At 46.0% G+C, this 14792-nt stretch overlaps 1 long non-coding RNA gene across 1 annotated transcript in view; it reads left to right on the forward strand.

Annotated features, from left to right (window-relative positions):
- The first annotated feature begins 736 nt into the window (after nucleotides 1-736).
- LOC114806010 overlaps nucleotides 737-14792 on the forward strand; it is a 134768-nt gene continuing 120712 nt past the window's right edge. The window contains exon 1 of the long non-coding RNA XR_003754136.1: nucleotides 737-811. This is a non-coding gene — a long non-coding RNA (uncharacterized LOC114806010). The remainder of the gene's footprint in view (nucleotides 812-14792) is intronic.

A 14792-nucleotide genomic window follows, 5' to 3' on the forward strand; every position in this document is an offset into this window, starting at 1 on the left:
TAGAATCAACAGATATGGTCCCTGTCCTCAAAGACTTTACAATCCACTGTGTACAGAGCACTGTACTGAGTGCTTGGGAGGTAAGACCCAGTTTCAAACCTCATCTCCTTCATGAAGCCTTCCTGGATTGAGTGGGGTGAGGCTATGAACACAGATGTGAGAGCCCAGGGCTGGCCTTCCTGTGAAAACACGAAATCATTGCTCGTGCTGTCGTGTTTGCTGTTTCCATCCCTTAGTGCTGTTTCTGTTTTTGTTTTTTTGGCTCAGAATTACTTCCCAGCCTTGAGATCATTCAATCAGTCAATCAATTTTATTCAGCATTTATTGTCTATAGAGCACTGTGCTAAGAATATATAAGAATGTAGCAGATATGGTCGGCATGTTCCCTGCCCACAATGAGTGAGATGGCAGTTGGCCTTTCTGGTTGTTGTTGTTTTGGGTTTTTGGGGTGTGTGGTTTGTATTTTTTACTACGTGCCAGGCTCTGTACTTAATCCCCATTTTAAAGCAGAGAAAACTGAGGCTCAGAAAAGTGAAGTGACTTGCCCAGCTCACACTGCAGACATGTAGCTGAGCCGGGGTTATAATCCAGGTCTTTCTGACTCCCAGGCCCATACACTATACACTAGGCAAGGCTGCTCTGGGCAGCTGATCACCTGGTTTTTACCACAGCCTGAGGCTACACATTTTCTGGCTCCTCTAACAATTCCTCTCTTCCCCTTTTTCTTCAGATGCTTTCCGTACGGCATCATTTTCTGTACTCTTCAGGCATTCATTCGTCTTACGTGGACCTCCGATGAGGCAGTGATGCGGTAAGCAGAGCTTTGATGCTGTCTTAATGTCTCATTTTTATTTTTTTTTTGCAGTATTTAATGACTTACTAGGTGCCAAACACTGTCCTAAGTGCTGGAATAGATGCAAGCTAATCAGGTTGGACACAGTCCATGTCCCACATGGAGCTCACAGTCTTACTCCCCATTTTACAGATGAGGTAACAGGCTCACAGTTATGATTTGCCCAAGGTCACACAGCAGACAAGCGGCAGAGCAAGGATTAGAACCCAGGTCTTTCTGACTTCCCCTCTGTTACGGGACTTGGTGGTTTGCCTTGCCACTAGATGTTGATTGTGGCACAGAATTGACACTGGCAGAACCCTTTCAGGAATCGATTTGGGGGTTTTGGTGTGATTCGGGTCATTTATGTGGGATTGGCCAACATGCTGCCATTTTGTGTGTTCAGGTTGGTCTGATAGCTGATGCTTTATTGTCATCTTACTGTATCTGCCAGACTGCAAAATGCTACATTGACTTTCCTGTCTATCGTTGCATCATTGGACAACGCGCTGTCCAAGAAATGAAATTCCTTGTTGGTATCCAACCCCCTCCTGCGGTTGAAGATACAACAATAATCTTAACATTAATAATAGTGATATCTGTTAAGTGCTTACTATGTGCTGGGCACCCACTAAGCACTGGGCTAGGTGCAAGCTAATCAAGTTGAACACAGTCCACAACCCACATGGGGCTCACGGTCTTAATCCCCATTTTACAGATGAGGGAACTGAGGCACAGAGGAAGTGAAGGGACTTGCACAAAGTAGCAGAGCTTTAATTAGAACCCAGAATCTTCTGACTCCCAGGCCTGGGCTCTATCCACTAGGCCACACTGCTTTCCTGTAAGCACTCAATAAATGTGATTGATTTGATTGGTTCTCAAACTTCGGCAAGAGTTAAGCCATTTGGGCCCATTAGGGAACAGGGAGAGTTCAGTAGAGGTAGTTCTCACCCTCAAGGAGCATACAATCTAGCAGAAGAGACAGATGCTACAATAGATTCCAGGTATTATTTCTATTAAGTGCCGTTGAATTGTTTCCGATTCATATCATCTCCATGGATCTACTTTCTCCAGAATGTCCTGTCCTCTGCCATAATCCGCAGCCTTTCTAAAGAGTTCTTCCATTGTGGTCATTATGGTCTCTATCCATCTAGCTGCCAGTCTGTCTCTCACGTTTTCCCTGGAGTTTTCCTAGCATTAGCGTCTTCTCCAGGGAATCAGTCCTCCTCATTATGTGTCCAAGTTTCCAGGTAGCGGAAAGAAATGGAGTGTCAAGAAATGGCCGTAAGTGCCATGGGGTAGATTGGGATTAAATACCTCTTCTCCCTCCTGTTTCGAGGTGAGCCCCATGTGGGACAGGAACTGTGTCTCAGGTAATTAACTTGTTCTTACCCCAGTGCTTAGAACAGTATTTAAAACAGTAAGCACTTAACAAATACCACTTTAAAAAAAAACCATATCTGTGTCACCATGTGATGTTTCAGCGTCATGGCATATGGTAGTGACTGTCCAGCTTGAGGAAAAAATCTGCTGGCGAAAGGAAAGAGGGTGCTCAAGTTCCATGTGGTGCTTGAGCTTGCGATAATTCTTACAATGTCCACTGTGATGATGTCATTTAGTGAGCATTCTCTACACATGAAGCCCTGGATTAGCTCCAAATCCAGATCGGGCACAGTCCTTCCTATAGATCGAGTCTTCCTTTCGGTTTTATCCCCATTAAACACGAGGAACTGAGACTCAGTGAGGTTAAAGAATTTAGCCAAGGTCATCCAGCAGTTCAGTGGCTGGATGGGTACCCAGGACTCCTGACTGCCAATCCTGGGCACTTTGCTCTAGGCCTGGTTGAGAACCTAAAAGAGCAGACGGAGGAGCAAGTTGTTGAGAAGGAGCATGGCCCAGTGGAAAGAAGTTGGGCCCCGGAGCCAGAGGACCCAGGTTCTAATCCTGACTCAGCCACTTGTCTGCTGTGTGACCTTTGGCAAATCACTCCACTTCTCTGGGCTTCAGTTCCCTCACCTCTAAAATGGGGATTAAGATTGTGAGGGCCATGGGGGACAGGGATTGGGTCCAACCTGATTAACTTGTACCTACCCCTGTGCTTAGAACAGTGCCTGTCACATAGTGATCACTTAACAAGTACCATATTATGATTATTATTATCACATCATACTGAAGGGTGGCACTCGGTAAATCTTCAATAAATAGCCACTGCTATAAATATTATGATGTAATTTGCAACGCTTGAGACGATTAAAGGGTTTCCCTCTTTCCCTCCCACACCCCATCCCCATCTTCAAAGTCCTCTTGAAGTCCCACCACCTGCAGGAAGCCTCCCCTGATTGATTTTTCTTCTCCCCACATTCCTTTCAGCCAATTTCTTGTCAGCACATTTTCTCTCACCACCTCCTATGGCACTTGGGCACATATCCATTTTCCAAAGTGTTATTTGAGCACATCCTCTTCCTATCAAAAGCTTATTTTATATCTCTCTCTGCCTCTAGATTGTAAGGTGCATGGGGCCAGGGAATGTATCTCCTCCATCTGTCATCAGATGCCAAGCGTTTAGTACAGTAAATGCTTGAGAAATAGGACTGACTGATTTAGAGATGGAAGTCCAAGCAGGACCGTTGCAGGAATGAGAAGTAGATGTTAAAGAGGGTAGAGGCAGGCAAGGCTAAGACCAATAAAAGAGAAGCATCATGGTGTAGTGGATAGATTCCAGGCCTGGGAGTTAAAAGGACCTGCCACTTGTCTGCTTTGTGACCATGGGCAAGTCACTTCACTCCTCTGGACCTCAGTCACATCATCTGTAAAATGGGGATTAAGATTGTGAGCCCCCTGTGGGACAGGGACTATGTCCAACCTGATTACCTTGTATCTACCCCAGTGTTTTGAACAGTGCTTGGCACATAATAATGGTGGTATTTGTTAAGTGCTTACTATGTGCAGAGCACTGTTCTAAGCGCTGGGGTAGACACAGGGGAATCAGGTTGTCCCATGTGGGGCTCACAGTCTTAATCCCCATTTTACAGATGAGGGAAATGAGGCACAGAGTAGTTAAGTGACTTGCCCATAGTCACACAGCTGACAAGTGGCAGAGCTGGGATTCGAACTCATGAGCCCTGACTCCAAAGCCTGTGCTCTTTCCACTGCGCCACGCTGCTTCCCACGCTTACATAGTAAGCGCTTAACAAGTACAATAATAATAATAATAATTGTTAAAAAGGACTCTAACCCACTAGCCAGATGCAAAGAGGAGCTGTGATTCCCAGGGCTTGTTTTAAGTAATAATAAGAATAATAATTATAATTAGTAAGCCCTCACTATGTGCCAAAGCACTGTACTAACCACTGAGAAAGATAGAGGATAATCAGGTCAGAAACAATCCCTGTCCTACATGGGGCTCACAGACTATTTGAGCACCAGAACAGGATGGATACGAGTTGGACACAGTCCCGGTCCTACATGGGGCTCGGGGTCTCAATCCCCATTTTACAGATGAGGTAACTGAGGCCCAGAGAAGTGAGGTGACTTGCCCAAGGTTTGTGGATTTCCTCATTTTGCAGATGAGGAAACAGGAACAGAGAAGTTAAATGAGATACCCAAGGTCACACAGCAGGCACATGGCAGAGCCAACATCAGAACCCAGGTCCCCCAACCCCCAGGCTCTGCCCACTAGGCTAAGCTGCTCTCTCCTAATACATAGGCCATCCCCCACTTTCTTGAGCCTCGATCTGCCAAAACCGAGGCATATCCATCTCCCCTCCTGTGCCGAGTGTGGCGGAAACCCTGGATAACTGGTTCCAGGTGGGGGGGGTCTCCATTGGCCTCGATTTCCTCGGTTTGGGAAGGCCCACCTGCTGATTGGGAGCCCCACCTGTCTGGGAAGCCACCTGCTCGTTCCCTCGGGGGTGAACATGCTCGGAGTAGGGCACCGGGGCGCCTACCCAGAGTACTCCTGTGAACCGTGAGGCGCTACAAAGCCGCTTTTGTGCCGTTGCTTCCCACAGTTTCTGGTTGGCCGAGATAAGTATCTCGACTATCCGGTTACAGCCGGGACCATTAGGCTTTCAAAATTGATCTCTATTTAGTGCAAGGGTGAATTTCTCTTCCAGGCTAAATGGAGGGGGCGAATTGGAAAATAATTGTTTGTCTCTGAATGGCTTGGGTCTGATGACCCCGTGGAGGGCCTCGGCCTCAGCTTTTGTCTTTTCAACACATAAAAATGACAGCTTTATTCGAGCTGTTTGACTTCCCCCAGAAGAGGAGATGGAGCCTCGCGGGTTAGGTAGTATTGGCGTTCGAGGCCAAAGAGGCCGAAGCTATCTCGGAGTAGCTGCGTGGCCCAGTGGAAAGGGCTGGGAGCTAAAGCCCTGGGTTCTAATCCCTCTAGACTGTTAGCTCATTGTGGGCAGGGAATGTCTCCCCATCTAGTAATAATAATATTATTGTTGTTATTATGATAATAGAGTATAATATAATAATTATGCCTCTAGGTTGTGAGCTCATTGTGGACAGGGATTGTCTCTCTCTATGGCTGTATTGTACTTTCCCAAGTTCTTAGTACAGTGTTCTGCACACAGTAAGCACTCGGTAAATATGATCGAACGAATAATAATGGTGGTATTTATTAAGTGCTTACTATGCTTCAAGCACTGTTTTAAGTGCTGGGGTAGATAGAAGCTAATCAAGTTGGACACAGTCCCTGTTCCCCATGAGGCTCCTCGTCTTAATCCCCATTATACAGACAAGATACCTGAGGCATAGCCAAGTAAAGTGATTTGCCCAAGGTCACACAGCAGTCAAGTGGCGGAGCCGGGATTAGAACTCTTGTCCTTTGGACTCCCAGCCCCTGTGCTCTATCCACTAGGCCATGCTGCCTCTAGACTGTAAGCTCGTTGTGGGCAGGGAAAGAGTCTGTTATACTGATATATTGTACTTTCCCAAGAGCTTAAAACAGTGTTCTACACACAGTACACACTCAATAAATACGATCGCTTGATTGATAATCCCAGCTATATCACTTGTCTGCTGTGAGACCTTGGGCTTAGTCGCTTAACTTCCCTGGGCCTCAGCCTCCTCATCTGTAAAATGGGTATGATAGACCTGCTCTCCCCACTACTTGAATGATGAGCATTGGGCAGGACAGGGGCTGTGTCCAATCCAGTTGTCCCATCTCCACCCCAGCTCTTGACACATAGTTGACGCTTGACAAATATCTTCTTTTTAATTATCACTTGTATCATGGGCAAATTTCACCCTGTACTTGTCTAATGCTGTTTCAAGTCTCTTTTGCTTTCCTTTTTAGACAATTCTAGAGTCCTCTCTTAGACATAGGCTGCCTCTCCTGTTCACTTATTTGTGTCTAGAGCTCCGGTATCTCCGTCTCTATCGTTCTTCCCTTCGCCCTGTCCCTTTTACCAGTTCCGTTCTTTTTCAGTTTAGGAATGCCAAGTTCAGTCCTGGGCCTGAAATGAAGCCTTAGCGCATGGTCTCTTCTCCCATATTTGGGTAATTCAGGCATGGAATTATCCTATAATGTAGAAATCATACAATTTCCCTCTGATCTTCTCTGAGCTTAGCATTTTATCGGGTCTCTACCAAATGCAGCATGACTAAGTAGGCGAGAAGGGGCTCTGAGCCCTTTTGTTAGTTAAAATGTGAATTAGACGTTCCTCAGGGAAGTTCGTGTCACATTTGCGAGTTAAAAACGCATCGATTATCTGTACAAGGACCTCCTTCTAGAGGGTTCTGAAGCTTCAGGAACAGATAAGTGTCGGGGATCTGGCTGAGCGGAAGTGTGTCTGATGGTTATATTGTTACGGTGTTAAATCGTACTCTACCAAGCTCTCAGTACAGTGTTCTGCGCACAGTAGGCAATCAATAAATAATAATAATAATAATGTTGGTATTTGTTAAGCGCTTACTATGTGCCGAGCACTGTTCTAAGCGCTGGGGTAGACATAGGGGAATCAGGTTGTCCCACGTGGGGCTCACAGTCTTAATCCCCATTTTACAGATGAGGGAACTGAGGCACGGAGAAGTTAAGTGACTTGCCCACAGTCACACAGCCGACAAGTGGCAGAGCTGGGATTCGAACTCATGAGCCCTGACTCCAAAGCCCGTGCTCTTTCCACTGAGCCACGCTGCTTCTCCAAACACAACTGACTGACTGATTGACTGGGGTAAAGAGGAGAGAGAGTCTGCAGCTTTACTGACACAAAGGCCTACCCTTCTTAGGCAAAACACACAATCTGCATTCCCTTCCTGTGCTGCTAGATTGAAAGCTCCTTTCTCCTTACTCTGTTGCATTCTACCAAAAGTCAGAACAGTGCTCAGCACACTGTAGATGTAAGCTCACTGAAGGCAGGGATTGTTGTCTATTTACTTGTTTTAAGTGGTATTTGCTGAAGGCTTGTTATGTACCAAGCACTGTACTAAGTGCTGGGGTGGATAACGGTTAATCGGGTTGGACACAGTCCATGTTCCACTTGGGATTCCCAGTTTTAATCCCCATTTTACAGATGAGGGAACTGAGAAGTTAAGTGACTTGCCCAAGGTTACGCAGCACGCAGATTAGATTAGAGTCCATATCCAATAACTCCCAGGCCTGTGTTCTTTCCACTAGGCTGCTTACATCATCGTACTCTCCCAGTGCTCAGCACTTGGGAGACTGTTAACTCCTTGAGATCAGGGATCATGCCTACTAACTCTATTGGCCTCTCCCAAGCGCTTAGTATAGTGGTCTGCGCAGAGTAGATAGTAAACCCTATAGGATTAGGATCCTGTCTATTAGCTCTGTTGTTCTCTCCTAAGCATTTTTGTTGCTTACTCTGTTCATAGTAGTTTTTTAAGTTCCTAGAGTGCAGGGATCCTGTTTACTGATCCATTTGTACTCTTAAAAGCATTTAGTACAGCGCTCCATGTCTTGTCCTGTCTTATGCCGTCGAGTCATCTCCGACCCATAGCGACACCATGGACACATCTCTTCCAGATCTCTTCCACCTCCATCTGCCCCCATTCCAGTGGTGTATCCATAGGGTTTTCTTGCTAAAAATCCGGAGGTGGTTTCCCATCGACTCCTTCCATGCAGCCAACTCAAATCTCCGCCCTCGACTCTCTCCGGTGCCACTGTTGCTCAGCACGGGTGAGTTCTGTCTTGTAGCAGATTGCCTGCCACTCGCTAGCCACTGGCCAAGCTAGGAATGGAATGGGTAGGCCTCTGCTTGACTCTCCCGCCTGTAGTTGAAACTGGTAGATTACTGGAAAGTCTCCAGTTGCGACTCTTAAAGAGGATACAGTGCTCCATACACAGCCCTATATGGTACAGGGACTGTGTGCAATCTGATTAGCTTGTATCTTCTCCAGTGCTTAGAAAAGTACCAGACACATAGTGAGCACTTAAATACAATTAAAAAGAAGTAGACTCTAAACTCCTTGAACGCAAGAATCATGTCTACAGAAAACTCAGGATAGTGCTCTGTATGCATAGTGGACTGTAAGCCCCTGAGGGCAGCGGAGGGATGCTGTCTTGTAATGTCATTGTACTCTCCGAAGCACTTAGTTCAATGCTCTGCATGGAAGATTTGTGGATTAATTGATAATTGACTCCCTCTTCTGAAAAGAGGAAGCAGGGTCCAGTAACCTCCACCCCACCCCCCCATTTGAATGTTTATCATTATTATTATTATTATTAATTATGACATTTGTTAAGCTCTTACTTTGTGCCAGGCATTATACTAAGCACTGAGATAGATACAAGATAATTGGGTTGGACATACTCCCTGTCCCATATGTCTTGCAGTCTTAACCCTCATTTTAGAGATGAGGTAACTGAGATGCAAAGAAGTGAGGTGACTTTCCCAAGGTCACACGGCAGACTTGTGATGGAGCGAGGATTAGAACACTGGTCTTCTGACTCCCAGGCCCGAGCTCTATCCACTAAGCCACGCATTCCGAGGACATTGGCCTCCACTTAGAAAGACAGACTGTGTCGCTAATCAGGAGTGTATCACAATCTCTTCGGACCGCCCTCTCTCCCAGGCTTGCTCCCGGGGCGAAATTGGATGAGTGCCACGTTGCGCGTAGTCTAACTTGCAGTGTAAATTGCATCGCCTTGCATTGCCAAAGGTCAAGCCAGATGACTTGATGAAATGGATTGACCTATTGAAGAGCACTTCAGTCTATTTAAGCTCAGCCAATCACCACTGGGCTTTCTAGGAAAGTAGGCCTAGCAGGGAGAGGAGAAACACGAACATGAATAAATGTATTATTTCCTCTTCCTGGACTATTCGGGTCTAAGCAGATGGCAAATGCAACGGAGACAGAGCGATAGAAACACTCAACTGTTTGTCTTAGAAACCTCTATGTCTGGGAACCCCAATATACATAATCTTTATCAGGCCTTTCTTCTGCATTGGGTGGGACTTTTCACAGTGGGACTGGTGCTTTTTAGCCCTTTTTAGCTCCAGAGGTTTCTTGGGCAGGGGAAGTAGATTTGAAAGCCAATGGTCATTTTAACCCTCCAAGAAAAAAAAAAATATAGTGTGGAGATGTGAGATTCAGTAGCCTTTTCCAGAACCAGGTAATGGTAATAATGAACGATTGTGGCATTTATTAAGGGCTTAAAATGTGGCAAGCACTGTGCCAAGCCCTGGGGTAGATAGAGGATAATCAGATCGGACCCACTCCCTGGCCCACAGTGTAAGGAGAGGGAGAGCAGGTAGTTCAGTCCCACTTTTACAGATGAGGGAATTAGAGAATTTTGTACTTTATCTTTTTTATAAACATAATGGAAATTCTTAAGCTCTTACTATGTTCCAACCACTGTGCAAAGTGCTGGTGTAGGTATGAAGTCATCAGACCTCTGAGAAGTCTCACAATCTAAGAGGGGGGGAGAACAGGTGTTTTACCACCATTTTATGGATGAGAACTGAGGCCCAGAGGAGGAGGAGCGAAATGACTTACCCAAAATCACACACAGCAGGCAGGCAGCGGAGCCAGGATTAGAACTCGAGAGACCTGGGCTCTTTCCCTTAGGCCATGCTGCCTCCTTTTTTCTTTCAGGTTCATTCTGGTGCTTTCTATATATTCAAATTGGAAATAGGTGGGGTGGAGGGTTGATTTAAACTTAAAATTTTAAGGACCTAGATATTCAGCCACTCCTGCTTAATTACATGGTAATGTAATAGGTTTGGCTGATCAATGCCCCATAATGAGAGAGTATTTGCAGGCTTTGCGAATTTCTGGATAATTACACTCAGGAGATGCAAACATAATTCCCATGTAACCTGCACTGAGGGTTCAGAAGAGGCATGTAGAGTCTTCTTGAAATGATTTGGGGATGGTCATGCAATTACCCAGCTACTGCGTGCTAATTACCATGTAATTGAATGATCAACAGTTATTATCAAGGAGACTGAGCACTTTGATAGCATACCCAAGGCCAGCCCAGATCTATCTAGTCATTTTTCCTCAAGGAAGCAGAGAAGCCGTGTGGCCTAGTGGAAAGAGCCCACGACCTGGATTCTGATCCCGGCTCTCTCACTTGCCTGCTGGGTGACCTTGGGCAAATGACTTCTCTGCACCTCTGTTTCCTCCTCGGTAAAATGGGGATTCTAAACCAGTTCTCCTTAGTGTGTGGGCCCTGTGTAGGACGAGGACTGTGTGCAAGCTGATTATCTTGCATGTGCCCTGGCACTGAGTGCCGTGATTGACCCGAAGTGAGGATCTAACTAATGTAATGATTATTAGCGTTGGAAGTTGTGCAGTGAACTACACTTTGGGGAGCAACTTGTCGTTATTTTAGCCACTGCTCACTGTTGACCAGTAGCCAGAACTCTGAGGTCTGAGAGTCAGAAGGACCTGGATTCTCAATCCGGCTCTGCCACTTGTATGCTGTGTGACCTTGGGCACCTTAATACTGCACTTCTGTATGCCTCATTTCCCTCATCTGCAAAATGGGGACCAAGACTTGTGAGACCTGTGGCGGTCAGGGATCGCGTCAGATCCGATTACCTTGTGTCTCGCCAATGCTTAACACAGTGCCTGCCACAGAGTGAGCACTTAACAAATACCACAATTACTGTTATTACTGTTATTATTAAAGCGATTGTCCAGATGAAACAGATAAAACAAGGGGAACGGCATGTCCTAGCGGAAAGACTCTAGGCCTGGGATTCAGAAGACTTGGGTTCTCTGCCTAGCTCTGTTGTGTGTCCTTGGGAAAGTCACTTGAATTCTCTGTGTCTGTTTTCTCATCTGTAAAATGGTGATTCAGGACCTGTTCTCCCTTCTACTCAGACTGTGGGATGGGAACTGTGACTCTCCCAAGTGCTTAGTACAGTGCTTTGATCATAGTAAATGCTCAATAAATACAGTTGAATAAATGAATGCATCCATCCTAATTGACTTGTATCTAGCCCAGAACTTAGAACAGTGCTTGACATCTAGTAATTAGTTGTGATAGCATAAAAACAAAAATCCCCCTCTGGCCGGCATTATCCAGGTAACTCGCTCATCCCTCAAAATTGCTTTAGTTAAAGAGAACTGACTAATTCATCAATCATTCCATCAATCAGTGATATTTGTTGAGCATTTACTGTGTGTTTAGCACTGTACCAAGCACTTGGGGAGTTCAGGTGAGAAGCAGCATCGCACAGTGGATAGAGCACGGGCCTGGGAGTCAGAAGATCATGGGTTCTAATCCTTATTCCACCCCATGTCTGCTGTGTCATGACCTTGGGCAAGTCACTTCTCGGTGCGTCTTTACCTCATCTCTAAAATGGGGATTGAGACTGTGAGCACCATGTGGGACAGGGACTGTGTCCAACCTGATTTAGTTCAGTGCTTGGCACAGTGGTAGGCACATAGTAAGCATTTAACATACCATTACTATTATTATTATCACAATCCAACAGAGCTTGTGGTCATCCCTGCCACAAAGTTCTTATAGTTTAAAGGAGTTACAGACTCAGTCTACTGTTTCCCCCTATAGAATGTAAGGTACTTATGGGCAGGGATTGGGTCTATCAACTCTATTTTACTGGACTTCCCTCAGCATTTAGTAAAGTGCTCTGCATACAGAAAACACTCAGAAAGTACCATGGATTGGTGATTCAGATATAAGGACCCTTCCGAGGGGAAGTCCCAAGCACCTCAGTGGGTTTTATAATGGAAAGAACTGGCTGAAATAAGCTTTCTGTCACCAAGTGCTACTTCTAAGTGTGCTTCATGTAGAACGAGAGGCCCAGATGGGTTGTGAGATTGGAAAGAAGGCAGAAGTCCAGCTGGATCTGAAACTCCACAACCATATTAATCATGTGACAAAAAAGGGCCTTCATCTCAGTCATAAATGTTGACTTGCTAATGAGAAGCAAAAAAAGTTACAAAATCTCCAACAACATGGAACCTAGTCTTATTTGGTAAAGAAACTTTAAGTGGAATATGTGCCCAATCCATTATTTTCTCCTAACCTTTTCAACTCCATCTGCTTGTTTTCATTCTGACAGCAAATGTCCTGCTTCCAACATGAGATTTTACACTCTGCAAGTTGAACCTGATCGCTTGCATTTCCCTTTGAACCGTTGTTCCCCTCGAGTGATAAAACCTCCAACCGTGGGAATGCCAGTGGACTGGCAGAAGGGATGATTGGGAATGGCAATGCAGTGTCAGAAGGGGCAATTGGGAATGCCAGTCTGCAGGGAAAAATGGGAATGCCAGAGGAGTGTCGGAAGGGATGATTGGAAGTGCCAACAGACTGTCAGGGACAATTGGGAATGCCAGCCGAGCGACGTTTAGAGATGATTGGGAATGCCAGTGGGAGGACAGAAGAGATGAATGGAAATGCCAATGGAATATCACCAGGGACAAATGGAAATACCAGTGGAGTATCAGATGGGACCAATGGAAGTGCCAGTGGATTGTCAACAGGCACCAGTGGGAATGCCTGCGGAGGGTAAATGTGTACTAAGAACTAGATGGGATCCCCCCAGATTTTACTGTTGAGGGGAAGAGCGTAGATAGTGTAATGGAACCGATATTAAACAGGATCATTTATTAACTTTAAGAATTAGCTACCTGGACCAAAAGGCCAGGATAACAGTAACAGACTCAATTTCAATGGCAAGGAGTCAGGAGCCATGAGGAGGTAGAAGAGTCCTAAAAGAAACAAACCCAAACCCTCCATTGACCCCACAGCTCTCTCCAGTTATGAGGAGTTGTCCATACCCACAGCTTGCACTTTCTGTCCTCCAGTTCTCTCCTCTACCCCCCTGCAATCTGGTTTCCATGCTTTTCACTCCATGGAAACGACCATCTGTAAACTCACCAGTGACCTCCTTCTTGTTAAATCCAGTGTCCACTACTCCATCCTAATCTTCCTCGACCTTTAAGCTGCCTTCACCTCTATGGACCAACCCCTTCTCCTGGAAACATTATCTAACCTTGGCTTCATTAACACTGACCCCTTTTGGTTCATTCATTCAGTGATTCAGGCGTATTTAAAGAGTTCTTACTGTGTGCAAAACACTGTACTAAGCACTAGGGAGAGTCCAATATAATAATCAAGAGAGACATTCCCTGCCCTCACTGAGCTCACAGTTCTGCTCCTGTCTCTCGGGCTGCTCCTTCTTGGTCTCTTTTTCTGGCCCCTCCTCGGCCTCCCCGCCTCTGACTACAAGAAACTCTGAAGGCTCAGTTCTGGCTCCCTTTCTATTCTCCATCTGCTCCCACGGCTGCAGCTACTATTTCTACACAACTGATTCCCAAATCTACCTCTCCAGCTGTGAACTCTCTCTCTGCAGTCTTGCATTCCCTCCTATCTTCAGGACATCTCTACTTGGATGTCCTGCTGACATCTCAGTAATATGTCCAAAACAGAACTCCTCATCTTTCCACCCAATCCCTGTCCTCCCCATGCCGTTCCCATCACTGCAGAGCAGACACCACCACCACCCTCCCTGTCACAAGAGCTCGTTTACTTTGGCATCATCCTGAACTCATCTCTGTCTTGCTCGTTCTATCCTTACAGTATCTCCAGAATCTCTCCTTTCTTTCCATCCCAACTGCTATACTGATCCCAGCACTTACATCCCACTTGGACCACTGCATCCGCCTCCTCGCTGACTTCCCTGCCGCCTGTCTCTTCTGACGCCAGTCCATACGTCACTCTGCTGCCGGGATCATTTTCCTACAAAAATGTTCAGTCCACGTTCACCTATTGCTCAACCACCTCCAGTGGTTGCCCATCTACCTCTGCACCAAACAGAAACTCCTTCCTATTGGCTTTAAATGGTACTTTAGCTCTATGTGCCAGGCTCTCTGCTAAGCACTGGGATAGATTCCATGGAGTGAAAAGCGAGGAAACCAGATTGCAGGGGGTAGAGGAGAGAACTGGAAGAGAGAAAGTGGAAGCAATGGGTTTGGACAACTCATAACTGGAGAGAGCTGTGGGGTCAATGGAGGGTTTGGTGGGTTTTTTTTAGGACTCTTCTACCTCCTCATGGCTCCTGACTCCATGCCATTGAAATTGAGTCTGTTACTGTTATCCTGGCCTTTAGGTCCAGGTACCTAATTCTTAAAGTTAATAAATGATCCTGTTTAATATCGGTTCCATTACACTGTCTACGCTCTTCCCCTCAACAGTAAAATCCGGGGAGATTCCAGCTAGTTCTTAGTTCACATTTACCCTCCGCAGGCATTCCCATTGGTTCCTGTTGACATTCCACTGGCATTTCCATTCATCCCATCTGATACTCCACGGGCATTCCCATTTGTCCCTGGTGATACTCCAGTGGCATTCAAAGCATTCATTCGGCTCCCCCGTCCTACCTTACCTCGCTGATTTCCTCCTGCGGTCCAGCCCGCACACCTTGCTCCTCCAGTGCCAACTTACTCACTGTCTCTTTTGCACTTTGGTGCTTTGCCCACCCTCAGCCCCTCTGCACTTGTCTATATCATG

This window comes from Ornithorhynchus anatinus, chromosome 21, assembly GCF_004115215.2.
Source record: "Ornithorhynchus anatinus isolate Pmale09 chromosome 21, mOrnAna1.pri.v4, whole genome shotgun sequence".
Classification (NCBI taxonomy): Eukaryota; Metazoa; Chordata; class Mammalia; order Monotremata; family Ornithorhynchidae; genus Ornithorhynchus; species Ornithorhynchus anatinus.